Source organism: Schistocerca piceifrons, chromosome 10 (genome assembly GCF_021461385.2).
Source record: "Schistocerca piceifrons isolate TAMUIC-IGC-003096 chromosome 10, iqSchPice1.1, whole genome shotgun sequence".
In the NCBI taxonomy this organism is placed as follows: Eukaryota; Metazoa; Arthropoda; class Insecta; order Orthoptera; family Acrididae; genus Schistocerca; species Schistocerca piceifrons.
The window spans coordinates 77250703-77260326 of NC_060147.1; the positions used below are offsets into that span (position 1 = coordinate 77250703).

General features: G+C 39.3%; 1 long non-coding RNA gene across 1 annotated transcript in view; it reads left to right on the forward strand.

Moving 5' to 3' along the window:
- Positions 1 to 804: 804 nt before the first annotated feature.
- Positions 805 to 9624, forward strand: part of LOC124719074 — a 175023-nt gene continuing 166203 nt past the window's right edge. Inside the window, exon 1 of the long non-coding RNA XR_007005979.1 lies at positions 805 to 1058. This is a non-coding gene — a long non-coding RNA (uncharacterized LOC124719074). The remainder of the gene's footprint in view (positions 1059 to 9624) is intronic.

Consider the following 9624-nt stretch of genomic DNA (forward strand, 5'->3'; position numbering starts at 1 on the left):
GCCCATCTATCGATTTATCTGAGATTTGGAGACAGAAGAGAAAAAGCTAGTAGGGAGCTGGTTTTAACGCGACTGTTCCCCACAGTATGTGACCCGTAATGGTTTTGAGAAATCTCTGTAATTTGAAATGACATGAAATAGTAAAACAGATGCAACTTGTTCTATTTTTAAAAGCAAATAAATAATTTCAAATTGGACTAATGTCAGTTTCATCTCGTTACAACATTCACGTCGAGGTTTCCAAATAGATACTGTCCTTATTGCTTTTATTTTGTAACAAATGGCTGAGTGTCGTGTCCTTTATTTTATTATTTCAGTCTGATATCACTAGAATTACCAGAAATATTTGTTTCAGCAAATCGCAATGGAATGTGCAAGCAGCAAGATCAAGTCACTCGAAATTTCACTTGCATCCTATTTTCTTGCGCAGTGTTGTTTCTAAATTATGCGTGTCCTTCGGTTGTATTGTGTTGTGCAATAACTGCACTAAATACAGCAGTTCGTTGCGATATTTGAAGCACGCAGGCAGGAACAGTATTTTCTGGACACCCGGTAGATCCACGGAACCGTTGCGTGCGTCGCCGCTCAGCCTTGGAGCGGGAGTGAGAGAGAAACAGAGGGAGCGAAAGCGAAAACTGCGAGCCAGAGACAGAAAGAGTGTGTGCGAGAGAGAGATGCGACGAACTGAGTCAGACGCGGACTGCTGTCAGTGGCGAAGTTGCGCAACTGTGGCGCTAGCGTCGAGAGGAACAAAACACTAGAGACGCGCGGAGCGTCTGTCTTGTACTTTTACAGTGACGCTAATCGAATCATTTGTGTCAGTTAACTGAAGATTTTATTAGTACTTTCACTGGTGCATAAGATTTCGTTGGTTACACGTAATGACAGAGCACTGCGAAACGTATCTTTAGCGTGTCTCTTTCCGGTGATGGCTGCCGGGTGTACTGAGCCGTCAAAATGGCGGCTGGGTGAGAGATGCGCTATGGGCCGGCAAGAAAATGAGCGGTTTCTACGACTGCAGCGAGGATATGACAACCGGTCGCTATCGCACAAAGAAGGTAAAATGTTTCTTTACATATTAATAGTGAAATGCGCCGTCAACAAACCCAGTTTTAGTTAAAATTAATATTCATATTTTGATGATCGTGCTGCACATACCTGATCTTAGCGTCCGTATAATCGCGCGTTTTCTCCGGTACATAGCCATACAATAGTTTTGCAAATAACAGTGTTTATGGACGAAAACGTCCGCTATCATATTTTTATAAAATTAATTATAGGATGATCAAAATGAGACATTTTATGTCGGACACATCTTGTTGGAAAGCATCGTAAAATTACAGCAGCATATTTCTAAAGTTCTGGTGAATATTTGTGCTTAACAGCAATAAGTGGAGTTCGATTGATACAAAGAAATACACGAGAGGATAATTTCAGCTATTCCTGTCAAATAAACCCAAGTTTCTAAATGAGCGTAATTTCTCTTTGCTTTGGCGATCAGCTGAAGTGTGGATTGCTGATAATGTGTTAGATTGCTACAGTTATTTGTAAAATAACCGGCAATACGGTTGTTAGGGAATCGTGTAAGCGTTCCATTGCTTTTGCGGCGACCTAACTTGTTTACTTTATGCGTTGGAACTGTGAGGCAAAGGCGTCCTATGAAAAGTTTTTACGTAGCCTATATCCGTCATTTTAGTCATCTATTGAAATAAGTTACCATAATACCATATATTTATAGTTCTAGTATCCTAATCAACGATGTACTAGTCATAATAGTGCGATATATGCTTCGTGTTTAGTCATTTAAAAAGTATTTTTATTGCCACAAATACGGGTATGATAAACAGAATTTAAGTTCCAAGAAGAATGTGAATGTACAGTAAAAGAAACACGTTATTTACACCTGAATAAAAATTATAAATGTAAATATGTTTTTCAAAGGAGTGTGCTTAAATAGTTGTATGAATTGCTTAAACGGACAGTTAGTGTTTACAGACGTGTATACATGAATAGTGTGGAGAATCAATGCTTGCAATGATCTCAGGGGTACTTATGTTCCTAATGACGATTCGTTTACGTAAATATGTGATTACTGTCGTATTTATGTTACACATTTCATATGTACATGAATTTCATAATTGTGTAATTATATTTTTATAAAATAAATCTTATTGTCTTAATATATTTATCACTGCCATTAAATGCTTTATTGTATCTGGAATGTTTTGTGTACATTACAACAGATCATTACTTGCTGTATACTCACTCATTGCCACATGTTTTGGCCATTTTACACGGCATTTTCACAGCTCTAAAACTGTTTGTATGTACCAGGTGACCTTGATATTTCGTATCTAACACTGGTCAGCTTCTTACATCATGTATGTTTTAGTTATTAGTATATGAGACTTGGTGTGTGTGTGTGTGTGTGTGTGTGTCAGAGAAAATCATAGACATTTTACGTGAGGGGGAAAGGGGAAAAATAGAACTATTTATGCAAAAAAAGTGTTAAAATATTTTCATTTTCATGTATTCCAGGAAAACTGAGTGCCAGTCTATAAAACATTTTTAAGGTTATTACGGTTTGGAGCAAAGTTTGAACACAATACGCAGATGTGCTCGGAAAAAATCTCACTTGAGAAATTATATGTCAACTTTTTTATGTTTGTGTAAACCAGTGATTAATTTTTGGTTGGCGAAGATGCAGACGAAAATTTTGTGAATGTCCAGCAGTTAGGAAATACTATTACTGTGATGTTGGGTGTAGGATGTACACGAAAGCTGGCAAGTTACGTTTAGTAACTCACTTAATTGTGACGTAGTCTTAGTCGATAAAATTATTATTGGCATTGGATTTAGCCTTTGTATTTTGAGAACTAACTGTTTAAGTGATCTGTGAAACCCTAGGCTTTAACTACTTCGTATTTCTTCCCTTCCGGATCGGCTGTGTACTGAATACTGACGAATTTAGAGAGAGCTACAGTCACGTAAGTTCACTGAACTTTTGACTGAGTGATACATCACGTACAGCTTTTGGTATGGTTTTTAGTATATTCCACACTCACCTAGTAACCAGCTGATGAGGGAAACTCTTTGTATTACATTTAGTTTCATAAAATTTCACTCCCTCCCCCCCCCCCCCCCCCCCCCCCTCTTTCACTCCTTCCCTCGTCTCTCTCATCACACTGTACTCTTGCTTGTAGTTTTTATAGTACCAACCACTACTCTCACTTCCTTTGCAGTTTTATCTTTGTTGTGCGCAGGATCTTTTTATTTTCACTAGCAATTCTGCTAAATTGATCTTGTCGTTACAGTAAAAAAAACGTCTAATCTACTGATGTGATGGTAGTTTCAAAAAGAAACAATCTGCAGCGAAATTTTGTTTTAGTTACCACGTATTCCTCCAAAGTGCGTGCAGAGAGGTAACGAAGCTTCTCCTGAAATAAATTGTTTTTTAAAAAATGGTATTATTCTGGTCTTAATCTAAAAGGAGCAGCATCATTTACGTACGTTGCGTTTGTGTCGTCTTACATGTTCTGCAGTCTTGTCCATTTTTCTTTGTTGTTTGCGGTGACTGAAATCGAAAAAAACAGTGGTTGTACGTTCACTGTTCGCAGTTTTTGCCTTTTGTGAAGCCGCTTATTTTCGTTGAATTCGTGGTTTTCCTCTTCGCCTTACTTCTGTAAACTTCACAAGAGTTCTGTAGTTTCCACGCGTCCCACGCTGTGCTACTGACGACTGCATTTGTTTCTTCATTTGTTTTGTGACCCTCCCCGCTCCATATCTTACGTTAGTAGTCGATAGAGCATTTCCAAAGCAACGTTTCCACGCTCGAGCTCCGTTTCGGCAAACAATTACAATCTGCTAGCAAGTTTCCCCTTATTCACTCCTACTTCCTCGATTAACGATTTTCTCCGCGAAAGATGTGAAACACCGGTCAAGAGCATCACTCATGTGAAATAACGGGCCAACGTAGACACAAAAGGTGCCGATGTTGTAGGTAAGAACTGATATCTAAGTGGCACTCATCCGCTGCTTCAGTTACTTAATTCCTCTTCTTACTTGAAACTAAGGAGAAATCATGATCTCGAGGCAAAAGAGAACGCTTTATAACGGAAAGGAAGTTATCCGCTAGAACATTTTCAGGGTTTCAAGCGCTTCTTTCTGATACCACAAACTAAACCCGCTTCGAAATGTTGCTTGTTTTTCTAAGTAGTGGAACAGCAAATAAGTCACTTCGTTCTCCCCCCTCTTGGCAGTTCCTTCGTGGTAAATGAACATGACGGCTTAATCACCGGAAATATTGCCAACTTTCTTACAAAAATAACCCCAGCCGAATGTGCGAGACTGTTTTTATGAGCAAATTCTTGGCCATGGGTTGTTTTCGTACCTTCGAGCTCCAATAATTCAGTAAAAGTGTATTTTTGACTGCATTTGACTAATGAAAATAGTGGACATGGCCATGGCTACCGCAAAGTCCCCAAACAACGAAAACGAGAAATCGTTTATGTAGATGATGTGATGTGTTTATTAACTGGCGCCGTTAGAAAAATAAATACCTCGCGACAAGAGCTAACTCCCAACATAATAAAATTTACTTCGCCTGGAGCTTGCAGGCTCTTCTACAAATTTTTCGTACCTTAGTACAGTAATTATCTCAAAGAGAGAAAGAGAGATTCATTAAAATGCTTGCCAGCTCGCAGCACACTCACATGTAACTTTCCGTTCCATGGCGTATCCCCTCATATCAGTTCCATTATCCGAATCTGGCTTTCAAACAGATTTACAGACACATTTACCGCTTTCAGTACTGGCTATAGAACTGACTTGATTAATTGCACTCCACGAAAAAGGATATTGCGTAGAATTAGGCCACCTTTGTAAGCTGGCAAATAGGAAATTGACACTGGTTATAAGACCTTGTGCACCATCCCATATACTGTGAAATTTTTGGCTGCCTTGCGAAAAAGTTAAACGCTCCAAGCCAGTGTCTTTCGTTTCACAGTAAACACAAGATTTGTGAATTATTATTCAATAGCAAATAAGCTCTGTAACATTTATGGAATATTCCATCGGTAGTTCGAGGAACATAACATATTAAAAACTTGAACACAAAATATTAATTTTGCACAATAATATGTATTTAATAGTTCGTTATGATCTGACTTTCGTCTTCCTAGGCCATCGTGAGGTACGTTAATACTGGACAGACAGTCCACACATCATCAGCGGGAGTTCATAGCTGTACAGAGATTGTTGTTCAAAGATATGTGGCTTTCTTTTTTGGTTATTTCGATACAAATACAAGCATAATGTAATATCCCAAAGAGACTCTGAACAATTATTAAAACCATATGAATTTATAAGCCATATATGTTACGCAAGCGAGTAAGAGCACAGTCCACTATGTCATACTTCAACCTACCAAATGTGATGAAGACGCCGAAAAATGAGGAAGAATGAACCCTATAGACTGCGGTTGTGGAACAGTTGTAACAAGGATTTCCAGCATGCTGGAATGCTGAAGTGTCAGCAACGTGTGGTACTGTTTCAATATGACAAACGACCAAAGTTGCAAAATAGCTCTTTTTACTTCTTGATGATGACTAATTTCTCTTTTTTATCCATAATCTATTCTCAAATCATCCATTCAATCAGAATAAATATTACTCCACGCAGCAAAAATCATGACTATCGTTATTCAAAGGAGTAAAATGTAAGTGATTATGGTACCATATACAAACAGTTCGTATTCGGTTTCGTGATCACTAGCACCGTACTACTTTGGATGACGATTGACATGATCTTTGCTATGTGGAGTAATATTTATTCTGATTGCATGGATGATTTGATAATGGGTTATAAATAAAAACCCGAAACTAGCCATCAACTAATAAACGAAAGCAGTTTTACAACTTTGGCTGTCTGTGATTTTGAAATGAGTTATATAACAAGCGTATTATCTAATGATGAGTGAAATAACTGGCTGCTGCTACTTTAGTAAGGGTCGTTAATGGAAATGTGTTTGGTCATTAAGGACCAGATCAGTATTCTTTGATAGCGTTTATTGATAGCAGGAATTTCGAGCAATGTTTGTTTTCTGCCTGTAGTTCCTCTATGGAAAACATCACATTTAATATCATACGAATGACATTCATTCAGAGAATGTTCAGCAAATGTGGGATTTTTCTTTTTCAGCCTACATCTCCTTTCAAGCTCAGACAGTGCAGTAGTTATTGTACAACAATCTTTGTACAGTTGTGAATTCTCGCTGAAGTTGTGTGGAATGTCGGTTTAGCATTAAGTTACCTTCTGATGGCCTAAGAAGACGAAAGCCGGCTCATAACAAACTATTGAATGTTATTATGGAACATTAATACTCTGCATTCAAGTTTTCAACACACTGTAACCTTTGTACTGAATGGTGTGTGTAAAATCACGTACATGCATCTCCGTCTACATACATTTACCAACACTGTGGAGAAGTTTATGAAAGACATCATATTTACGCCAGTGACTGTAACACTTCCTTTATTTCACGATTGCAATTTCGACCTTAGGCCATTATCAAGTGAAGATGTTATGGCTTTTATAAAGTTCTACACGACTGTGAATCCCAGGTACAAGAAGTTAATTACTGTGGAGAAGTTTTAGTTGCCCACTCAGTCATAATTGTGGCATTTAGGTTATCGAAACGCGAGAGAAGGCAAGGAAAGATAGATTCAACCTTTGTGGAACATCTGTCAAAAGACAACTTCCCATACTGTACAGATTGCGACATTTTACGTACTGTTAAGAAAAGAAGAAAACCGCCACTTTTGGGTATACCTTGAATCTGTTTATTTATTTATTTTGCATATACACTGACGGAAAAAGGCCCAGCACCAAAAAGTAATCGATGTAGAGCAATGAAATTTCGGCAATAAAATTGTCTCGGTAACACATTTAAGCGGTTAACACTGCAAGATCATAGATTAATGTAAGCACGAGATTAGCTGTTGTAAATGTGAAATGCTGGTACATTAATAACCACTGTAACTGCCAGAATGTTAAGTGTACGCAAAGAAACGAACATGTAGGGTGTTGTACAGTTGAAACTTCCTGGCAGATTAAAACTGTGTGCCGGACCGAGACTCGAACTCGGGGCCTTTGCCTTTCGCGGGCAAGTGCTCTCCATCTGAGCTACCCAAGCACGACTCACGCCCCGTCCTCCCAGCTTTACTTCCGCCAGTACCTCGTCTCGTGCCTTCCAAACTTTACATCTACCCAAGCACGACTCACGCCCCGTCCTCACAGCTTTACTTCCGCCAGTACAGAAGCTTCTTTGAAGTTTGGAAGGTACGAGACGAGGTACTGGCGGAAGTAAAGCTGTGAGGACGGGACGTGAGTCGTGCTTGGGTAGCTCAGATGGTAGAGTATTTGCCCGCGAAAGGCAAAGGTCCTGTGAGTCTCGGTCCGGCACACAGTTTTAATCTGCCAGGAAGTTTCATATCAACGCACACGCCGCTGCAGAGTGAAAATCTCATTCTATTCAACAGTTGCTGGATGTCAGTTTGCACTTGGTCGCTCAGTATAGGGATGTTTAATGCTGTTGGTGAATGACCAATGCGCCGGCCGCTGTGGCCGAGTAGTTCTAGGCGCTTCAGCCCGGAACCGCGCTGCTGCTACGGTCGCAGGTTCGAATCCTTCCTCAGGCATGGATGTGTGTGTTGTCGTTAGGTTAGTTCGGTTTAAGTAGTTCTAAGTTCTAGGGGACTGATGACCTCAGATGTTAAGTCCCATAGTGCTCAGAGCCATTTGAACCTTTTTTTATCTGTAGTGACCAAGGGGCTGTCGTCCGAAGATATCCTATATGTGCTCTAATGGAGACGGGTCCGGTGATAGAGGAGTCCAACGCAATACGTCGATGCTATGTAATGCACCTTGGGTTACAAAATGGTTCAAATGGCTCTGAGCACTATGGGACTTAACATCTGTCGTCAGTCCCCTAGAACCTAGAACTACTTAAGGGGCTCCGGAACGCCCTATACTTGCAATGTTAAAATAACGCTTATAAATTACATCTTTCCTCACAAAGTATTTGCGGTAGGAAGTTGAACTGTTTACAGATTATTTATTGGAATATGGGCTACAACTTAACACAGGGATTTTACAAAATTTTAGTTCAGTTATTAAAGATGATTTTTTTCAATTGTAATGAAAATTCACAACATTTTTTTGCAATTTTTTATTTATATATTCAAAAATATACAGTTTTTTGGAAAAAGGCTGTGTTAAATTATGCAGAAGGTACTGTGTAACATTTACTGAAAGTTTGAAACAAATGTGTTTGGAAGATCCTTAGAAAACATGTAATTAGTACGATAAAATAAAAGTTTTGGGAATCGAGCGACAAAGATTGGATTAACTTTTTAGTGCATTCCAGGTCCATAGGATGGATTATCTTCATCCTCTGCAAACTCCTCCTCCAGCTTCCTCTTGTTTCTCCTCCTGTTTACTCTCGCTTGTATTTCTAGACTCTTTACAGCCCTGTCTGCAGCCCGAAGGCGTCCCTTGTCTAAAGCAAGCATCGCTCGTTGTTGTGTTCGAAGATTTTGCTACCATTTTCTTCAGTTGCAGTTACTGCAACACTGTCCCAAAAGGTGGTCATGTATGAACACTTATCACATTTCAGTTGTATTTCACTAGCAAGTCCTACGTGCTTTATTATGGAGAGTTCCAGACCAACTTCAATACAATGAATACTTCTTACACAGTTTGAAAAAATTCCTTTGAGAACCGACATATCAAATATTTCATTCACATCCGATTCGCCCATAAAACATTCATAGTTTTCACTCATTGAACCAAGCTTCTTCTGTGAAGTATTTTCTTTCCCACTTTGACTGCTATGGGCAGGTGTACTTGAGAGGTTAGGTTCACTCACTTGGTTATCGTCTTTGTTTACAGTAATAACACATACCTTTGGCTTTCCAACATTTCTCCTTTTCTTAAAAGCCTTCAGAGGATTTCTAATAACTTTACTTTTATTCATTATTATACTTCAACAAAACAGAGACTCAAGAAACAGAATTAATTACGAATATTTTCGAGATAACGACAGAGTAAATAAACATGAAACAATCGACAATCACACCAGCGATATATATTGAACCATCACAGGTTAGCCACAACACATACTTCATCTCACATCACTAAAATGTACCTGATGAACACGGACGTTAATAATAACACCATTTGACAGCAGTTTAACAGCGCCACAGTAGGTCACGCCCATGTAGAACACATTTCAAAAAAAAATTTAAAAATAGTTGTAGTCTTCGGAATTGAATAATAGTCTGCAGATTCAGAAAACGCAAAAAAGGAAAAATTGAACTTTTCATGATTTTGAGCCTTTCCGGAGCCCCTTAAACCTAACTAGCCTAAGAACAGCACACACACAGCCATGCCCGAGGCAGGATTCGAACCTGCGATCGTAGCGGTCGCGCGGTTCCAGACTGAAGCGCGTAGAACCGCTCCGCCACACTGGCCGGGCCTTGGGTTACAACAGAGGTATGCGAACGAGCGTTATCCTGTTGGAAAACACCCCTTGGAACGCTGTTTATGAATGGCAGCACAACAGGT